Source organism: Saccostrea cucullata, unplaced genomic scaffold (genome assembly GCF_032062105.1).
Source record: "Saccostrea cucullata isolate Sc308-1 unplaced genomic scaffold, CSIRO_AGI_Scuc_v1 ctg869, whole genome shotgun sequence".
NCBI lineage: Eukaryota > Metazoa > Mollusca > Bivalvia > Ostreida > Ostreidae > Saccostrea > Saccostrea cuccullata.
The window spans coordinates 207,121-229,008 of NW_026928190.1; the positions used below are offsets into that span (position 1 = coordinate 207,121).

Below are 21,888 nucleotides of genomic sequence, written 5' to 3' on the forward strand. Positions count from 1 at the left end.
TTTATAGATTACAACGATTTAATATGACATATTCATGTAGAACAAAAGTTGCTTTTACATATAGGTGTACGGTGCGATAGGTTTAATGAAACCTTCATATCTCTCGGCCATTAGAATAATAACCAATATTGTTCTGCAATCAATGGGACTTATGTTCGGATTAAGACCCCGCTTTTGTTTCCCTTAAGTGGACCTGTTACATGAGAGCTAGCAGAGGGACAGTACCTCCTACTGTCGGCGGAAGTGCCGCGGCTTTTAATCTGGGAATATGATACTCCTCTGACCATATCACTTCTCATCGGGAAAATATCGCTCCGCAATATGATGACTGTATTTCTTCAGGATAGTTATGTTATTGGATTACATGAGTGGATAGATATTAATGCGATTTTCCATTTGGGTTATATAAAGGTCATTTTTGAAGCATTTAGGGCCTTCGTCACAAGAAATGATAATCTAAAGGAGTCAGCAAGTGGACAGTGAGTCGGGCCGTCCATAGGATTGTGTGGATGTCATGGCTTATCGCATCAGAAGCCCGCGGCCGCCAACCTGACCAATAGAAAATGATCATTCAGAATGAAAAACGTCCAAATTCTTCCGATTTTGTTAAGATAATGTTAATCTACGAAGGTCCCCGTTGAATTAATTTACAATGCCAAATGACTCGAGAAAACGGTGGTCAATATTTGTTTAAAGATTTGGTTTAATTCAATTTAGTGGAATAAGTAGCCAAATAATTTTTCTTTAGAAAAGTAAGGTCCAGAGGTTTGTGGTACGTCATTTAAATCTCAAAAGTTTATAGGATTACAAAACTCTGTAAATGTTTTAACAGAACATCCAAAAAGATCTATATACATAACTTTGAAAGCCATATCCTGTTATCAAATTCTTTTTAAATCAAAATGCCCAAAATCGTTTCCAAAACAAACAACTAAAGTTTGAATTGATAATATTATTCTGTTTGTAATCGTTTTGTAGCAGACAAACATCAATTCTGGGGGAAAAAATGCTGAACTTCATTCCACAATGTTAATGTACAGACGGTAAGATACGACAGGTGTTTGAAACCTTGGTGGGGAAACTGAAAAACGTTATGAACCTAGTCTTGTCCTCACTTTGTGTGGCCAAATTTGACTATAGTTATAACAGGATACAACTGTAAAAGCCAAGGTGTGTCTTAGGACAAGCCCATGGACACCAATGGGCGGACACCATGGATACATACATGTATATGTGTATTTAACTCCAGGAATCGGACAGTACATAAAACAAACAGGAAGATGGGGAACTTCGCGGCGATTTTAAGAAAACAGATAAATCTTACACAGATAAAGAGCCGTTCTCTAACTGCCCAGTAAACCATACTCACCAATTACCCAAACTCAATTCACTGACAATCCCTTCTATAAAAAGCAATCTTTTTTTCTATTTTCTGCAATTTCAATCAGACTGCGCGCAATTTGAGACGCCATGCATACTACAATTTATTAAGTTCTAATTGCTTCATTTTCACATCAATTTTTAAAGAAACAGGGGTTAAATTTTTCTTCTATCAGAGATATGTGTTCTCAACAAGCTTGTACTTGTAGTTTATGTGACGGTTATAGAGTGAATGGCAATGAATTGGAGCCGAGCAATATACATCTTCATCATTCTCTGGCTCAGGAACAATCGTTATTGAGGAATGCACGGATTTAACTTTTTTAAGTCAAAGAGCAGGTGCTCTCTGATAATACCAGTAATCCAGATTTTCCTTTCTTTAACTATCATATGCCGATTTCTCATAAATTACGAATATTACCGTCGCCAAGAAAAACGTGAAAAGGTAAACTCAGCCAACAGATATTTTAACGATTAATTAGATTTATCCCTTTATCACGAGACTTATCAGGCTGGTCGTCTATATTATGGGGCCCAACTTTTTGTATCAATGAGATTGACAAAATTAAAAAATGCCAAAAATTTGTCAGGGGAGAAAATATTTATAAATAAATTAAATACAAATATTTTTAAAAGAAAAGAAATAACTAGATAAAATTCATTTCACAGTATAAATAAAGATTTTATACAAAACTTGATAATGAAACAATTAAAGGAAGATTTATGTAATTCTGAAATATCTGGTAAATAGATTTGAATTTCAGTGCATGTTTCCTCTTCTTATTATGATTGATATGAACAGATTTCCTTAGAACCTTCATTACTTATCTATGTATCATACGTAAACGCCAATCAATTCTAATTATAATGTCGTGTTGTGATTTACTTTGATCGATTCACCAACTTATGCAAGAATGTTACTTGAGATCGCAGAGGTGAATTGTCAAACAAGTAAATTATCAAATATAGTACAGGTAGAATCGCACGATACAAAGACAAGAAAACCACACGTACATATAAGTTCTCCCCTGACAAGACATCGGGCCCCAGCGAGGGAATTCCTAGTCCGGGATTCCTGTTCTTGCATATGACACTTTTATTCATGTATATTATCTGACGAACATATATTATGCAAAGATCGATGTGTAATACTTATGAAAAAATTCTAACAATTATTGACGGGTTGTCAGTGTGTGAACTGAGCCACAGAGGTAAACGTTAATTAGATACAAAGAGCGAAGATAAAAGAGAAATTTCTAATACAATTTCACTACTGAAAAAGAAAACAATGAAAGTTCTAGAGATTTAAAACAAGTTCACCTTTGTTATCTTAAGGCTGATTAAACTTTTAAAATCTCCAAAATCGCTTTTGTTTAACGAAAATCAAAAATACCTCCAAACCTTGAAATTAATTTCTTTCTTTTTTTTTTTGGAAAAATATTCTGAATTTTATCTTCATCATGTTATTGATGAATTTGATTTAAAATACATGTATTCCTATTACGAATCGTGTAACCTTTATCTCAGAAGTATATAAATAAATATCAAGTCTGCACCTAATTATTAATCAGTTGTCATTTCAAATAAATATTCTGCTAACATGGCTAACTTGGACTAAAATACCAATTTATGTTAAATATCTAATCAGTGATTGGCAACTCTTACCTAATCTTTGGCAATTCAGTCTTACAAAATGGAACTGCCGAGTTTGCGTGGATTGCAAACGTTCCGTTGTCACGTGACCGTATACACAGACTAGACATGTAAAGTTAGAGGGAAAGCTTATTGAAGTTTACATACAAGTGAAAGAGATCATCCCCCCGATGACCACTTATTTTAAGGCCTGTCGATTACAGGTTATGACTTCTGAGTTATTTTTCCGTTGGGATCCGGAAATATATTACCCGACATGTTCATTTCCTCTTCTTTCGGTTTATTATTTCTCGTTTTCCTCCATTGGACATTGCTTTAACTTCGGGCTATAACTGTGCATATATTGGAAAATATCGTCCGCTCTGGCTGCTTTTATTTGATATGTTCTATTCTAATTTACATGAAACGGGACATCTCGTGCTTAATTGCAATTTGTGTGTGTATGTATCTAATTCTGATCCATTGATGCCAAAAACTCTGACCCCAATTGTTCTTAACTTTCAAGAGTACCCCTCCAGCAACTTTCTTTCAGATTTGTAACTTCTAATCAACTAATGGAAAATAGTTATAATTATTATTAGCTAACTCTCCACGGAACAGGCATGTAAACAGATATGACTGGCAGAATTAAAAATGTCATGCTATATAAACAGTTGCCTGTCGTGAAAGCATGGCGCTGTCGTTTTTTGAATCAAGAAACAAAAAACCTTGACTGACAGCTTTATTAGGACTGACCAGACCAAAAAAAAATAATTGCTATCGTATTCACTTATCCTAATCACGAATACAACCAATGGTTTTCTACTGTTCCCCTAAACAATCATAAATCGACATGCAGGGTCTGAGAACTTCGGATTCTGCTGGTCCATTTAAGAATTTAAACAGTGGATTTCGGGATACTTTGATTGGTTGAGTGTTGGCGTGGGTTAGTGGTTAAGTGGTGAGTAATGGCGACACACCCCTGTCACAACTATCCGTGTTTATGGCGGCTTCTGACGTTGTCCGATTCATGTTCTCGATGACCGTCCGTCACAAGCCCTCACAATTTGTTTTTTAAGGAAAACGATAGTCACCAAGCAACTGTATGTTTTCTCATTTGATAAATACCAGACTAGAGCTGTCACATTATCCAAGGCCCAATCACGCCAATATTTCATAGTTTGTCGATAAAAAATACATCATTTATATGAAATAGTCATGAAGTCATCTTACATAATCTATTTGGTTTTCGTTCTCTATGCGTGGTAAGAAGTTGAAACGAATTGCGTTATCGTCTTTCAGCGCTGTTTTAATCCCGAAATATAACTGATTTATTTCAAAAATTACATTAAACGTAAAACTTGATAGTAATTGGTACTTAAAAGTTACAGTGAGACGATTCGCACATGTTTCGATGGAGAAAAATATTAATTCACAAACTTATTATACAGTTTAACATATTTCATGGATAAAGAATTAAGTTAAAATACAGCGTAGGAAAAACTTCTATTAAATTAAAACAAAGCAAGCACAAGGTGAGCATTGCTACAGAAACAATTGAGAAATAGATTTTATTTTATTGTTTTTCACAAAAGCACATTAATTCAGCGAGTTTTATAGTCTCTCTGTCGCGTGTCACGAGTGCGTCTCATAGGGTCGTTTGATAAAATAAGTATACATGTATAGGTTGTTATAAAAATGATATTTTCTTTCAGATTATAATGTAATTTTTTGAAGCACATAGCTCATTAGTGATCCTCTGAAGTGATTCCACCCGAGACAACCCTTCAAAGGCACAACTGATGCGACAACTTGTTTGCTATGCAGATTCCGGCCACCTTTTCATATCATATAAGTGTTTTAAATATTAGATTTTTTTCTAAATGTATATTTTATGCATGTAAGTTAATTTCTCAATGAATGTTACGAGAACTGATGCACGGATTTCAAGAGAAAGTTATTTTCGAATTCTGCACGTGAATTTCTTGTGAATTCTTTCTGATAAGGAATGATTAGCATAAAATATAAACGTGGCAATGACAAACATATGTTAATTAAAATATTCTTATCTTTATTGAGGGTTACACACGCAATTTTTCACTTCCTGGTCATTTTCCACTTTGTAGAAAGTTTTAATTTTAATCTTTTAATTTCAGTCGCATAGTTTTTAAAAATGCTAATTTGCAGACCACTTAATTTTAATGTTTATAAACTGGCAAGTATAAAAACCTTTCTTGACTTAAAACTGCATAATATTATAAATTTAAAATTCAAAAGTAATTATATTAACCCGAGGAAAGAATGTTTCTATGAATGAGAAATGAATTTGGATATAAAAGGGATGATCTATATATAATTGATTCAATATTAAAATCTAGTTAAAACGTATCTAAAAATTTGATTGAAAGGGAATGCCAAAAATGGTTGTAAGAAAATTAAATTCCTACAATAAGTATTAGGAGTGATTTTCATTTTTTCATGCATAACTTATTTGTTAATTGTTAATTTAAAAAAAATATACACTGGTTAATCTGATTCAGCATTATTTTTCTACGTCTTCTTTGCGGGACTTATTAACTTCTATAAATAGGAAAACAGAGGAAAATGAGATCAAAGATGAAATCCTCTAAGTATAGAAGTTTACAGAACTAGTATGACAGATACTGGATCCTTTCCTGTGTTGAAATAATTACCTTAATTTGGAGTGACAATGGGACAAAAGTAAACAAACATGATTTTTTAACAATGAGATAGCGATAAATTGTCTCTCCAATAACAAATAAAGGAGTCAATAGAACAGAGATAACTTTTTTGTCTAACCTTCAATAAACATAAAAAAAATATTTTAATTAATATATGGCTGTCATTGCCAGGTTCATATTTTGTGCTAATTATTTGACGGTGAAATTGATGACAATAATTAGCATGACGATTTAGTGTGTACATTTCTAACACATAAAATTACAGGTCAACCTACAATGAAAGAGACACAGACTAATAACGGTTGACATACTTACGGTCTAGGACTTCGCCTAATAGAATTAATAAAGTCTACAGCAAAAAGCCACAAAATTATCCACAATAATGTTACATTAATTAGCTACTTCTAAAGTCAGCGCCGTAACACACTTTATCTTGCTAAAAAAAAATTCCGATAGTATAAAATTTTCACTTTTTTGCCCTCACATTTTTATATATAAAAATAGCGCAGTAAAAAGAGGGAAATCTTATCTCGCAAAGCTACTTAGAGTCTGAGAAGTTTATCTGTTTTCTCAGCCATGTGTACCTTTTAATCGGGAACCTGCACGAGTTTTCAAAGACGAGATCGAAGTGACTTTTACAGACTTTTTTCTTGAAGACTTCATTGGACGTTTAAAAACCGATAAAGATGATTTAATGAGCGGTTACGATAACCGTCAATGTCTTTTGAACCAACCTGTAACATAATTGTTACCCAGAAACTGATAACGGTTCTATAACTGCATGCTGCTATGCTTACATAGGGCATGTTACCGGATTCTATCAATCCAACTCTCTTACTCTACACCCATGTGATCGTATATCAATGACATTTCGTGATTTATTGTATTTCAGTAAAATTTTAAATATTGTTTTTTTTCTATTTTTGATTTTTTTTTAAAAAAGAACGAAAGTGAAACAGTTTTCCTTTAATTGTTGAAATTACATGTATTAAAAAATCTTTGTCAAGTTTAGATGACATTCATTTATCTAAGCATCAAATTTAGTTTTCTTGCAACAGAAACTCTAAATTATCTGCTTCCTTTTTATTCATACTCGAAAATTTACGCTGTTTTTTTGCATCGTGAAACTTTTTTTTACCCGAATGGAGAAGTGCACAAGTTAAAAATTTGTTATCAAATTACAGGTCATTGCAAAGTGATGTATGTAGCATTTTGAAATTCATCCATCGCCAAAAATAATGAATTTCAAATAAATTTGATTGCATGCTTTACACAGAATACATTTGTTTCATACAAGAAACTTAGATACGAAGAATTGATATAATCAGGTAACACGCTTTAGATTAAACACAAGTTTGTTATGCCAATGTAGCAAAGCAATCTTATTGCATGTTTTAGTGATACTACTTACCTCATACAGAAAAGTCACTTTAAGATTGAAATACCGATGACCTTGTTGATATTCTTTCTTCGCCCTCAAGTTTTTTTTTTTCAATTCAAATAGCTTGCTAACATAGATATACCAAATTATGAGTAAGGAATCCAACCTAAAGGGCAGTGTTACAAAGTTTAGAAATCACATGAGCAAGACTATCCGAACATTGTAAAGTTACACCTTCGTAAGTGAACAAATTGAATCACTTCAGTGTACAACTGTTTGCAAAGAACCTCGACAACGCGTCGAGCAGCTGTAATTTTGGCGAAAGAAAAGTTGTCACTTAGATAAGAACTTGATTAAACTGTTGAATTACTCATAACCGGAAGTAAATAAGCGTTTTCCAGCTTCAGGAACAATCTTTGGAATATTACTACGCCGTCGTAGTAACTGAAGGACGACACGAACAGTGGTACAGATGTCACCAATGAAAGCAGCGTACGCCAGTAATGTAGACAACCATTGATATTCTAGAACATAACAGTTTGTCACAGATGTCTTTAACATTAAATCAAATCTAAAGTATGCAATTAATAAGCTACTCGAAATGTTTTATTGTTTTGAGTGAAAGGTATACAAAGTTTCGAGAGAGATTTAAAAGCGGGTCGTTTGTTTTAAGAAACAATAAAATTTGACCGAATATTTGTGTATGTCAAAGTGTTTTCAGAGTATAGAAGAAATTGACAGCGAGTGAACAATAAACTGAATGACTTATGTAGAGCGTATTGTCATTTGAGAGGAGGAACATTAGATTGATTAGGGCAATGGCTAGTGACATGGCCCCGATCATTATCATTGTGTTTACCATTCTCCCCCGCCCTAGATTTTCTCTACCTGACTTACATAACAAATTCTTTACTTCCTCTTCAGAAAGAATAAAATATTTACAAGATGTCAAAATTATATGATGCCTATTTATCATTGTTTTGACAGCGCCTCGGCGTTTCCGCCTCTTTATAGACTCATTGAAAACGATGTTTGAAATAATTCAAGATGAGATGATTAGAAGATTATCATCTAACTCGGGAACGATCAACTCTGACAAACGCAGCCAAAGAATTTCCGATGGTAGAAAACCTCCTTTGGTTCGATCCCCCATTTGTGATATGCAAATTACTTTAAAACAAATGTCTTTTTATGACGTCAGCTACCACCCATTCCATGTAAATGTGCCTTTAAAAGTTTATAATGACATGTTATCCCTAAAAACTTCACTGCTGATTTTTCTTTAAGATTGAATAACAAATGAAGATCATTTTATGGCTGGCCAATTTCCTCCTCACTTCAAAGACTCATGCTCCATTAGGTAATCTGTCAGTGAAGTTTCGTTTAACTCAGTAGTAAAAACAAATACAAGCAATTAAGGCAATAGAGGTGACTATGTAAATATATTATTTTGTAGCCCAGATGCACATAAATGCATTTAGAAATTCCCTAATGTACAGTTTTTCTATATCTTAGCTCGTATCTCCGAATTTTACTTAGAGCTGTCGAGGAAACTATTTATGGAATGAATAGATACAATTCCCGTTACACAACCCTTTTCAATTGGATAAAAATTATAAATTGAAAAATGTAAGAATATTTGAAAACAATTGAAGGGACACTCGCTACGCGTAAAATTGGCCCAAAGTAAGACTGTCCCTGCTTGCCGAACATGCACGATTCAGAGACGGGCATAACCAGTCAAGGCCAATACATAAATCGGCTGGAAAAATAATAGGTTTGTGCACACTATATAATGGACTTCCTACTTCAATTCCAATGGACGTTCTAGATCCTTGAATATTACTTAAGATAAGAAGATGAAATATATAAAGATAACGAACAGTAATCAAGTTCAAAAGTCCATAAAACAATACAAAATAGGAGCAGAGCAGACACGGACCTCCAAAATATCGGAGGTTGGATCAGGTGCCATGGAGGAGTGAGCATCCCATGTGCTCCTTGTCATGATCCTCTTTTTCGTGGATTTTAGACGAAGGTGATAGTCCCTGTCGTTAATATACCAGACTTCATGGTCATAAACTAAAAACAGATTAAGGTCTTTATATGTCAAAGCAATACAACTCTTCAAATCAATTAAAAAATCAATCAAAATCTTCCCCATTTGTGTATTTAAATATTTTAAAACAAACTGACAAAGTAAAATATGCGCTTGAAATAAAACACAAGATATTTCGGAATAAATATTCTAAGTACGTGTTTTCTGTTTATGTTGTAGAGGCCAGCAATATTAAGCTGAAATGAGATCAATAAGAGTTTTAACTGTTAATTAAGCATTGATATCTCTGTTTGTAAATAATTATTACGATATACAAATACCTATATAATCACCGTCAGAGCTCTGGTTTACATTCATCACAATATTGTGGATTGTGTTAACAAGAGTCGATAATTCTGATTACAAAAGCGTTCTTTAATGACGTCCCATTGTTGTAATTGATCATAGAGAACTCTTTATATTTGTTGATTCAACACTGGGTCTCGATGACATGAGATGGATCTCTACCTTGGCAAGGTTAAAGTTTGTAAATTTCTAATAAAAGTGGGCCAAACCCCAAGGTCCAGGTCAAGAGGTCTGATTTTAGGGTACCCAAAGAAAGGTCTTACCTATAACAACAGATACACCTGTTTTTGCGGACAAACAAACAGATAGGCAGACGTAAAGGGCAAAAACTATATACCCCCGAATCTTCCATTACAGGGGTATGAAAACGACCGAAAAATCCGAACTCGTAATGCATCAACAAGTAAGACAGTAAAAGTTTTGCATAGACTCTGCTGTTCAGGAAATGCAAAAAGACCTGCCTCAAGAACGTGATATGGTAACTGTCTAGTTAATCTTATGATATCTGTCTAAGATCTGTACCTCCAGAACTATCTAGTAGCGTAATTTTATACTCTTTAGGATATATGTCACTGTAACTGTCTAGAAGGGTAGCTGTCTAGGATATATAACTTAGTGATATTTCTTTAGGATATGTAAAGGCATCTGTCTAGGACATGTAACTGAAATTATCTATTGAATATGTGACTAGCTACCAATAGAATATGTAACTGAAGGTGTCTATAGAATATGTGAATGTAGCTACTAGTAGGACATGTAACTGTTACTATCAATAAGATATGTAACCGATATTATCAATGTAAAGGATATGACACTGTTATTATCAAAATAGGAAATGTTACTGTTATTATCAATGGTATATGTAATTGTAACTATAATTAGGATAATGTTATTAAAACTGTTATTATCAATAAAATATGTAACTGTTACTATCAAAAATATGTAACTGTTACTATCAATGAAATATGTAACTGTTACTATCAGTAGGATAGGTAACTTAAACTATTAGTAGGATAGGTAACTGTTTCCATTAGTATGATACTGTATACAGGGTTATTTTCGCCCCATGTTATTTTCGCCCTTTCACATCTGAAAAAAGTTTGCCCCGTTTTAAATTCGCCCAAAAAGATTTTTGTTTAAGATATTCTACAGTTTACTTTGAATTCGCCCTGTTTTAAATTCGCCCACGCCAGACTAGGACGAAAGGGGCAAAAATTAAACGGAGGCGAAAGTTTCCCTGTATACAGTATATTAATAACTTATTATCAATAAAATATGTAACTGTTTCCATCAATTTGATATGTAATTGTCTCTATCAAAAGGATATGTAACTGTTTCCATCAATAGGATATGTAACTGTTACTACCAATAGAATATGTAACTCTTACTATCAAAAGGATATGTAACTGTTTCCATCAGTGGGATATTTAACTATTTCCATCAATATGATATGTAGCTGTTATTATCAATAGGATAGTAACTGTTATTATCAAAAGGCTATGTACTAAGTAACTGTTATTATCAATAGGATATGTAACTGTTATTATCAATAGGATATGTAACTGTTATTATCAATAGGATATGTCACTGTTACTATCAATAGGATATGTCACTGTTATTATCAATAGGATATGTCACTGTTACTATCAATAGGATATGTCACTGTTATTATCAATAGGAGATGTAACTGTTACTATCAATAGGATATGTAACTGTTATTATCAATAAGATATGTAACTGTTATTATCAATAGGATATGTCACTGTTACTATCAATAGGATATGTCACTGTTATTATCAATAGGATATGTCACTGTTACTATCAATAGGATATGTCACTGTTATTATCAATAGGATATGTAACTGTTACTATCAATAGGATATGTAACTGTTATTATCAATAGGATATGTAACTGTTATTATCAATAGGATATGTCACTGTTACTATCAATAGGATATGTCACTGTTATTATCAATAGGATATGTCACTGTTATTATCAAAAGAATATGTCACTGTTACTTTCAACAGGATATGTAACTGTTACTATCAATAGGATATGTCACTGTTATTATCAATAGGATATGTCACTGTTACTATCAATAGGATATGTCACTGTTATTATCAATAGGATATTTCACTGTTACTAGCAATAGGATATGTAACTGTTACTATCAATAGGATATGTAACTGTTTCCATCAGTAGGATATGTAACTGTTACTATCAATAGGATATGTAATTGTTATTATCAATAGGATATGTAACTGTTATTATCAATAGGATATGTCACTGTTATTATCAATAGGATATGTCACTGTTTATTATCAATAGGCTATGTAACTGTTACTATCAATAGGATATGTAACTATTTCCATCAATAGGATATGTGACTGTTACTATCAATAGAATATGTCACTGTTACTATCAATAGAATCTATCAATAGAATATGTAACTGGTACTATCAATAGAATTTGTAACTGTTACTATCAATAGACTCTATCAATAGAATATGTACTTGTTACTATCAATAGAATATGTAATTGCTTCTATCAACTGAATATGTAGCTGTAATTTCGTATATGATGTGTTACTGTAACAATCAATACGATGGATAACTGTACTTGTCTGCATATCTAAAGAAAACCTTCCCATTGATGTCAGCACGTAGTTAGAATGATCTAACTGTGTCTTGGTACAAGCCCTCACCACAGTTAGAATACGTCCCGTATACTTGCAATGTTGCAAATCGGAGCGGATCCGCTCCGAAACGATTTTGAAGAATATAAAAGGATTTGCACTGGAAATAACTACCAAATTAATCAAAACAAACCTTTTTGAGATTGCTTATGCCTTTTATCCCAGAAAATAATCCATCTAAAGACGAAAATCCAATTAATTTTCTCAACGTTTTTCTCTCCTTCAAATTTACCTGCCATGTTTACATTCGGAACTCTCTAGATTGTTCGTAGTAAAAGCACTGATTATACTGAGTGCGAGTTATCGCCCATGTTTCTTTTGCTACATTATGAATACATGGAACGAATTCTATCGTTAAACCACGAATACATGGAACGAATTCTATCGTTAAACCGGGTCCGTAGGACAATGCCATTTTAACGATAGAACATTTTATCTAGTCAGCACGTTGCTTTCAGAACTCATCTTTTTGGTAAAATCCCAGATAGCATGACTATGTTGGGCCAACATTTGTTAAAGGTTGTATGGTTGGTGTTGGGGGAACAACGTTGGGCCAACGTTGGACCAATGTTACCAAGTCAACCTTATCGACCATGACGGAATTCCTATGTTGGCCCAACGTTGGTCCAACGTAAGCAACTTCCATTGACTTTAGTTTCCAAAAAAGGAAGGATCATGGCGTTGGCCCAACGTTGGACCAATGTTTATAATACACCCTTAAAGAAAGTGTATTTACAAGTTGGTAGTAGTATGTTGGCCCAACGTTGGCCCATTGTTTGTATTACACCCTTAAAGAAAGTGTCCTATCAAGTTGGTAGTAGTATGTTGGCCCAAAGTTGGCCCATTGTTTGTAATACACCCTTAAAGAAAGTGTCCTATCAAGTTGGTAGTAGTATGTTGGCCCAACGTTGGCCCATTGTTTGTAATACACCCTTAAAGAAAGTGCCTTATCAAGTTGGTAGCAGTATGTTGGCCCAACGTTGGCACAATGTTTGTAATACACCCTTAAAGAACGTGTCCTATCAAGTTGGTAGTAGTATGTTGGCCCAACGTTGGCACAATGTTTGTAATACACCTTGAAAGAAAGTGCCTTATCAAGTTGGTAGTAGTATGTTGGCCCAACGTTGGCACAATGTTTGTAATACACACAAGTGTTATTTTGTTTAGGTCTTTCAAAGATGGGATATTTATATTGGGCCAACGTTGGCCCAATTATTATACTTCCAACTAATTGATGGTGTTAATTTTATAATTAGCTGCTGAGCTTTACTTTGGGACACATTCTGAAATAATTAAAAGGACATTCTATGTCCATGCTTATCATTGGATGACTGCTTTTGTTTAGATATGATATTTTCAACATTTTAACTTTGCACTTATGTGATCAAGCACCAAAGAGTGTTTTATTCTATTTTTTGAATTGTGTATATTCTTATTTATTTGTTATAACCCAGATAGCGGAACACCGTTGGTCCAATCTTACATTATGGTTCTATTATCTATGTTGGGTTACCTTGATTGGGCCAACAATGGCCCAACATGGAATATTGGTAGCTATGTATAATAGTGCGCTAATGTTGGGCTAACTGTTGACATTATATCATAAAACTATAATCATGAGAGAAAATATTTGTTTGGGGATTGGCATCGGCCCTACGTTGGCCCAATATACCATGAATCTGACTGAGGATCATGGGTAGACAACAACCGGGCTACTTGTAATATCCGCGCCATTTTTAATCTGACACGAGCGAGCGTAATGAGACTGATACCTTGCATATCTGCATCCACTTTGTAAGTATTAATAATATTTTTGCCTCGGCACAGCTGAATTAACGTTTAGTTTTTTAAACGATATCATGTACAAATCTGTGTAAGTTAGACACGGGGAAGTGCAGAGGCCAGGTGCTGTTTGGTCAACACTGTACAGATAGCATGCTAACATTGGGCCAACGTTGGGCCAATGTAATCGGTTACATCGGACCAATGTTGGAAAATGGCATTGACCCAATTTAAGTTTGCTCATCAGCCCAATGTTGGCCCGATATGTTGGGCCAACGTTGGCCCAATGTAGAGTGTTATTTCTACAGATATTGGCCCAACGTTGCGCCAACATTGGCCCAATGAATGCGACATTGTTGGCGAAAAGTCAACAAGAACATTGGGCCGATGTTGGCAAATGACGTTAGCCCAGTGTCATTTTGGCTCTTGGCCCAATGTTGGCCCGATATTTGGACCAACATTGGGTCAATGTGTATAAACATTTAATTGTTACAAATCAGTATATTAACAAATCTGATCGTCTCTACAATCAGAAATAAATCTACAACCAATCCTTCTTGAAATATCAATCTAGCTAAAATATTTAAAATTCTTATAATTTATCAAAACAAAATAAAGTATCAGTGATTAATTTTTTTGTTTCTATACAAGAAAAATAAATGAAAGTATAAAAATGTGTTTTGATACAGTTAAAAACAATAAATAATTTGCTCCTTATTTAAATTAAAATTTGTGTCTATAGTAGAATACATTTCCGAAGTCTAACTTAATTTACTTATATACACTTAACGTTGAGTACATGATCAAACATTTTGAAAATGATGAACTTGCTGAAGTTAAAACAAAATTTATTCTGTACTAAAAATAAATTGGGCTCTTTCATTTAAAATTTGTTAATTGTAATGACAAATTTTCAATACATGTATTTTATATGGGGCAACATTGAATCAAAATTGTTGTGATGATGATTATCAAGCGTATAAATATCATGCATAAATGCCTTCATCACGCAAGCTAATCACTTAATCACACCATGAAACAAAAAAGACGGTTGTTCCTTAATTGACAGCTTAAACATATAGTGATATACTTGTAAATTTAATCGTATGTTTACTCTTTACTGAGAAAAGTAACAAATGTATTAAGTACCAAATATTACAATTTTAGTGTTACTGGAGATTCTAAAAAGACATGGAGAACACAATCAAAGAATGGCTAAGGTATGCCAAGGACAGGGATGGGGGAAGAAGAAACGGACAGAGAAGAAAAGAAGGGGGAGGAGGAGACTCGGGAAGAGGAAATGGAGACTTAGGAGAGGGATCAGATGGAAAGTGGCAGTGCCTAACTTTTTTTCTGTAATATAGTGTGACATACCTGTAGTTCTACCCTTTTTTGTGTCTGTTTGTCGGTTATAAACACGATGCAGATACCAGAAACATTTTTTGTGTAAGTAAACAAAATGACGGGATTCATTTTAGTATTATTTTAAGAACAGGAGGGCTTTGTTTATTTGTTAGACGTGCTTATTGATACCTGTAATTTACTGAACTTGGGAATAATTTACATCAGAGAGGGAGTATACAGTCATGTAACCCTAAATGTATCGCTTGAAGTGAGCATCGAATTTTAATTCTTTATTAATGTTTTCTTCATGCACTGAGAAATAAAATTATAGTATGTTATAACTTAATTTTATATTTTGATTTTTTTTTCCTCAGTTATTTAATTAATGTAGAGCTACTTACAATGCAATACTTGTTGATGGCAATTCTATGAGATATTAAGAATATTTATTAAACTATTAATCTAGCATAGAAAGCATACAAGATAGTATAAAAGGGCTTTTACCATTAAACTGTACTACAAAACTAGTATAACCTTATTGTATATATTTGTTTGTCAATTTTGAGGAGAAATGGCCAACCAGTGAAGAGCAAATGAGTTGTCATGATGGAGAGCCAATAAGATCCAAACCAACGTTGGCCCAAAAATGATGTTTTCCTAATATTGAAAGAATAAGTGCATGGCCCAACAATGGCTCAATGATATCCGTTCGTTGGTCCAACAATAAGCCAACAAGTTGGTCTGATTAAGGGCCGATGAGCAAATTACCGTTGGCCCAACATTAATTGCTTACAATGGCCCAACTGTACAAAAATGACGTTTACCCAACATTGAAAAAATACATTGGCCCAACAGTGGCCCAATATTAACTGTTACATTGGCCCAACAATAAGCCAACAAGTTGGTTTGATTAAGGGCCGATAAGCAAATTACCGTTGGCCCAACATTAGTTGCTTACAATGGCCCAATTGTACAAAAATGACGTTTGTCCAATATTGAAATAATACACTGGCCCAACAGTGGCCCGATATTAACTGTTACATTGGCCCAACAATAAGCCAACAAGTTGGTTTGATTAAGGGCCGATGAGCAAATTACCGATGGCCCAATGTTGAATTCAAACAGTGGCCCAACATAAGGAGCGTTGTTGGCCCAACAAAGGTCCAATAACATCCTGCTATGTTATATAACACATTTCTGCTGCCGTTAAAAGGTAAAGATTAAGGAGATGAAGCGAATTTTTTGAACATAATTTGTTAGAAAATAATGGCCTATCAATCTGTCTCCAAAAAAAAGGTTTCCGCTTTCCTTGGCACCGCCATTACCTACTAATTTGTATTACCTTTAAAGTACAGAAGTTTTTAGTAAAAAATAACAAATTAAAATTCACGAAGGTGACCTAGTGAATATACCCGATAGAATCAAAACTGGGTATCCGACTATTAAGGGCTATAATGAAAGCACAAAAATAACTATGTTCATAAGAAAAGAAGAGGTAAACAAGATATGTTATTGTAAAACACTGAAAGTCTGTATGACACTTTATGACAAAGTGTAAAAATTTGTCAATTGCAAGTCAAACGCAATGGTCAAGGTCAAAATTAATGGTACCCAAGAAAAGGCCCTTTCACAAGAAATACATGTGTGGAACAGAAAAGTTCTAGCATCAACTGTTCAAAAGTTATGGCTGAGGTTAAAGTCTTTGAAAGGAAGGTTTAACTCCAAAGTCGAGGTCAAAATTATTGGTAATAAAAGTAAGGCCTTATCACAAGAAATATACATTTAGTATTAATTCCTGGCACCAACTGTTCAAAAGTTATAGCCAAGGTAAGAATTTGGAAAATTTTTGCAAATGTGGCCAAATTCGAAGGTTAAGGTCAAGAGGTCAAATATTTTGGAACAGATAGAAAGAATTTTTTCCACAAGGAATACACACAATTTCCAGTCAAGAATAATCTCCATATACTGCATCATGCATTACTTTTTCCTTTTCTTTATTCATTTGAGTAAAAAATTCTCGAAGGAAGTAATTCCCAAAATGTTCTAAAACTATATCATAATATTTCCCTGCAAAAATTAACGCCTTGCCAGATGTAAGTATTCTCTAAATTTTTGTCACGACAGATGTTGGTATTCTCTAAAATTTTGTCACGAACAAATACGCAGATGCTGAATTATCATAGATATATATCAGCTGTTACAATGTAATAGTGAAGTGCATGTATCTGAGTTATAATAAATCATATTTAAATATCGTGAAAGTTCGATGTATTTATTTCGTTATGATAAATCAAGTAAAGCTTACTACTGTCATTTCCTACGGTTACTGATCAATTTTTTGCAATTTACGTCCGTGCATCACACATCAATTATGATGAATGTCGGGCGGTTGAATTCGCTCGTGGTCAGGCACGACACGTGCTGAAGCACCTGTCCTATATCCATAGTGTAAAGTGGTTCGATTTTTAGCTGGGTCCAAAGCCTCAGCGCCTTAGCGTCTTCTGTAGGAGAACACTGACCAATGTCAGGAAATACTAGTAAGTCTCAAGACTAACAGGTAATATCATGATCAAATCACTGTGAGATATGCAAATGTATACATAAGTGGACCCCCTATAATTTATTGAAACTGCGATTCTATAGACCGTGAAATATATACACGGTTAAGTTTTACAGGGATTTGCAGAAGCAGTTCATCGCTTTTCATAAATGTTTCTTTTTTTCTACTACGTAAATTTAAACATTTAAGACGACCAGTAGGGTGACAATAAAATGTCATTTGAACATTTTAATGCTAGTAAGGGGAAATGTCATTGTGACCTCTAATTCCATGTAAACCAAAGTTATATATCACACATTTCTTGTATCCTGGACCTTTTACTGTTATGGCCTTCGTAAACAGCAAAGAATTCCACCGGCCCAGGCTGTCTGCACTTTAAAGGTTATAACCCCAACTTAACCATTCAAAGAAGAACATGGGGCAGTTAGATTTCTTAAAAGATTTTCTTGTCAAATTTTTGCAATAAAATTTCTTTGAAATTTTTATTTTAATGTCGTAATAGTCTTGACTGCGATTAGACAACACAAAATAAAGTGATTCATGAAATTTGTATAAGAATGAAAACGCGAAATCAATATTAAGTAAATTGATGAGATTTTTTATTTTACGATCAATTGTTTCAATTTATCTTCATTTTACAGGGAGTAATTCATTTACCGATGTTCTTAATCCTGCACACACCGACATGTTCTAAAATCATGCACATAATGACAAGTTACACGTTTCAATTTTAGTCATTCAAATGCACAAATATTTTTACAAGAATTCAAAGCAGCTTGAACAAATGCATTATTCATTAATTAAGTTGATTTAATAACTGATTCATTCATTAGCAATTCTAGAAATAAAACTTCAAATGCTACAATAAACTTTGCAGATATCAACATTCAAGGTTGCTTGAGGAAAGGAGTTGCACCAAAATAAACGGGCCATTTTTAAGGTGTAAAAGTAACACTATTAAAAAATATTTTCAACACTAATTTTCATCAACATCAGTGATATTAGATTCAAATGGACGCCATTATAAAGCATGAAGCATTGCTTTCAATTCCAGAAATGTCTGATGCGATGAAAATGTGACACAGTGAAGAGAAAGAGCAGTTATTAATGATTTCAAAATAAAATTCAAACTATTAGGTATATATGAAAACAATAGTTAATGTCAAACTGTGTCATATATTTAGTATTTAAAACTATGCTCTTAAAACCTGCACATAAATGTTGTGTCTTCCAGTTGATTCGATAGGCAAGAGCATGTTCTACGAACGAAAAACTTTTAAAAGGAGAAAAAATTATTGACAAACAAGTTCACGAAACGAAATCTACAATATAATGTATACTTTATAACAAACTTTCCGTACTAACTGTATTATTTTTATTTAAAACATTGCGAATCGTCTACATTTCTTCGGTTTTCCCGATCATAAGAAGAACATCGTGTAACCAGTCGACAGGAGATGCTCACTCTTCCGTGGCACCTAATCCAAACTCTGGTGCTTTTAGAGGTTCCCGTTTGATCTGCACCTTTTACTATTTGTTATCGTTATTTTACATATTCAATTTACATTAAAAATTAATCCTGGCTTTTCCAATAATTATCTTGGTTTTTCCAACCTAAAATTGATGTTCTTTGATCATACTTAAAGATTTGCATAAAAAAGTAAATATCTTGCTGTTGATTGGAGAATCAAGTAAATGTATGTTTGTGGCAATCTTTCAGAAGTGACCTTCTGCACTTATTCAAAAGCCCTTAAATGAGTGTTTGATTAGAAATCGTGATGAAGTACTTTACCAGTGGTTATGTAATTGTCAAACTGAAAAACACATGTTTACTGTACCTGCAGCGTTTTGTAAAACTTAAGCCTTTTACTTAATATTGTAAAGCATTCATCTGGAAACCCCCGAAAAAGGAACAAGTATAATACATATATCACGAAAAGTCACATCTAAATCTTTTAAAACTGTGTTTTTAAAGTCAATGAATAACAACCAATCATATATCATTTCAAAAAAGCTAAATATCTGCGCCGTAACTACAAGCGTTACATTCCTGTTACCACACCGTTTGAACCACAGGCATTTGGATCGCTTAAAAAAAATTTGTGCGTAAAAAAATATTTTTTTTGCAACACCTCAATTTTTTTTCTAAGCGATCTGAAGGCCTGTGGTTTGAACCAAAAATCATAAAATGCATTTTCTAACAATTAAAAATATCAACATGTACATGTATGTTATTACTTAAAATATACTGGTTTTTCGTATTTTTCCCCTTATTAATGCTGATATTACTCCTTCACAGCATGGGAAAATGATGCAGTCAGTATGATACTAAATATAAATATTAATATTTAGCCTTCTCTATATTTAGGATGCGTGTATTTTGTTCTGACTTTAAATTAAAAGTATGTGACTTTAATAATAGATAAATGTCTTATCCAAGATTTTTTGTTGCACATTTTTGTCGACAACAGTTAATTTTGCTAAAAAGACGATTGCATGACTACATAAAATATTCTCCAAATGCTGCATCATTAATTTGATGACTTTCGCATCAAACAGGTACTTTGATATCCTGCCAAGAAAACCCTTGGCTCGGTTAAAATACTCAGACCTTCATCACCTTAATTTGCTTTTATCTGTCCATAAACTCGATTGTGCTTTTATTTTTACTTTTTGAAAACATAAGTCCTGTAAAAAAAATCTAAGTTTTCTTCCTGAATTGAAAGACCTTGAATCTGAGCAAAGACCTCTTAGAAAACATTTGTCTGCTTTATTTCCATTTTCTCGCATGAATTCAGAAAAAGTGGACCGAATCTGCGCATGAGGATAAAGTGAAATGGACATCAGTACAACTTAAGAAAAATCAATTAAAACTCCATACATATACTTGTATTTACATGTATAATGAGTAAAGTATTCCAATGCTTCTTTAAACAAAAACACTACTTACAACCTCTCATATTCCCATTTAAACCCCCTTCTGTGCCCCATTAAGTAAAGTACTAGATGCCAACTAATATGTATTTCTTCTGACAGACTATCATTTAGTTAGGAGAACGATTTAGTTTCTTTACTAAGTGTCGAGCATATGATGCTTCTATAATATAATAAGACATGTGTAGTATGGGAGGAGAAAGAGTCATTAGCGTGTTGAGCGTTAAGTGACGTCACAAACACATACTCCTACACCTCTTAGAGTCAAGTAGAGCGCTTCTCAGCTGATTTCTAACTTCCGCATCAACAATCGACCATTTCCCCAATTTGTTGTAGACGATTTCATTTGAAGAAGCAGTTAGAGCTGCATATTTGCTTTAAAAAAAATCCAGTAGTGAAGATGTTTCTTATACATTATTCGCTGCAAAATCATGGGCTGTCAGTTTTAATTTTCTTGGCAAAGATTATAAATTCCAAAAAGCAGGAGGATTGTATCACTTTCACAGAAAAAACCCCCCAGTGCAGTTCATGCTATTTAGCATGTTTTAGTGGGTTTATACGGTCTTAAAATATGCATGACTGAATGACAAAGGCGAGATCATATATATATTATATAAACTTGCATTTTTAATCTGTTAATAATAGCAGGTGTCATTTACACAATAACACCACACAATCGTCTGTATGAACAGTAGCCGGATGATAACACTTAGAGAATGGAGGGTTTCTGAACAGGACGTTATAAACTGATGCACACTTTTTGTCGATTGTGTTATAACATAGCTTAAATTTCTTAAATCACAACAATTTGGAGTTTTTATTTCAATGATACGTCTGGCTAGTAAGCTAGATAAATGCAACTACCGGTAATTCTATTTTCCTAGAAATAAAAATGAGATCTCTAACAAGCACTTATTGTTCAGCGGAGTGACCCAATCACTTATCTGATTATTATGACGTGACCTCCCCCAATATACCGGTAACGTAATCCCGTGACTCCAAGAGCACGATCGGATCACCCGGCCGATATACAGTCAACATATCATTAGATAACCGCTGTATTAAGTCGATCC

At 33.6% G+C, this 21,888-nt stretch overlaps 1 protein-coding gene across 4 annotated transcripts in view; it reads right to left on the bottom strand.

Annotated features, from left to right (window-relative positions):
• The window catches only part of LOC134276715 (FMRFamide receptor-like), a 29,193-nt gene that overhangs the window by 6,778 nt on the left and 527 nt on the right, over positions 1 to 21,888 (bottom strand). Inside the window, exon 1 of one of the 4 annotated variants that reach the window (XM_062758983.1) lies at positions 7,126 to 7,340. The exons of 1 other annotated variant lie outside the window; for it this stretch is intronic. The gene's annotated coding sequence lies outside the window, so the exon portion shown is untranslated. Of the gene's footprint in view, positions 1 to 3,045; positions 3,070 to 6,029; positions 6,054 to 7,125; positions 7,341 to 21,888 lie in introns of those variants that run through there. 2 more of the 4 variants (XM_062758985.1, XM_062758986.1) reach the window with 2 other exon arrangements.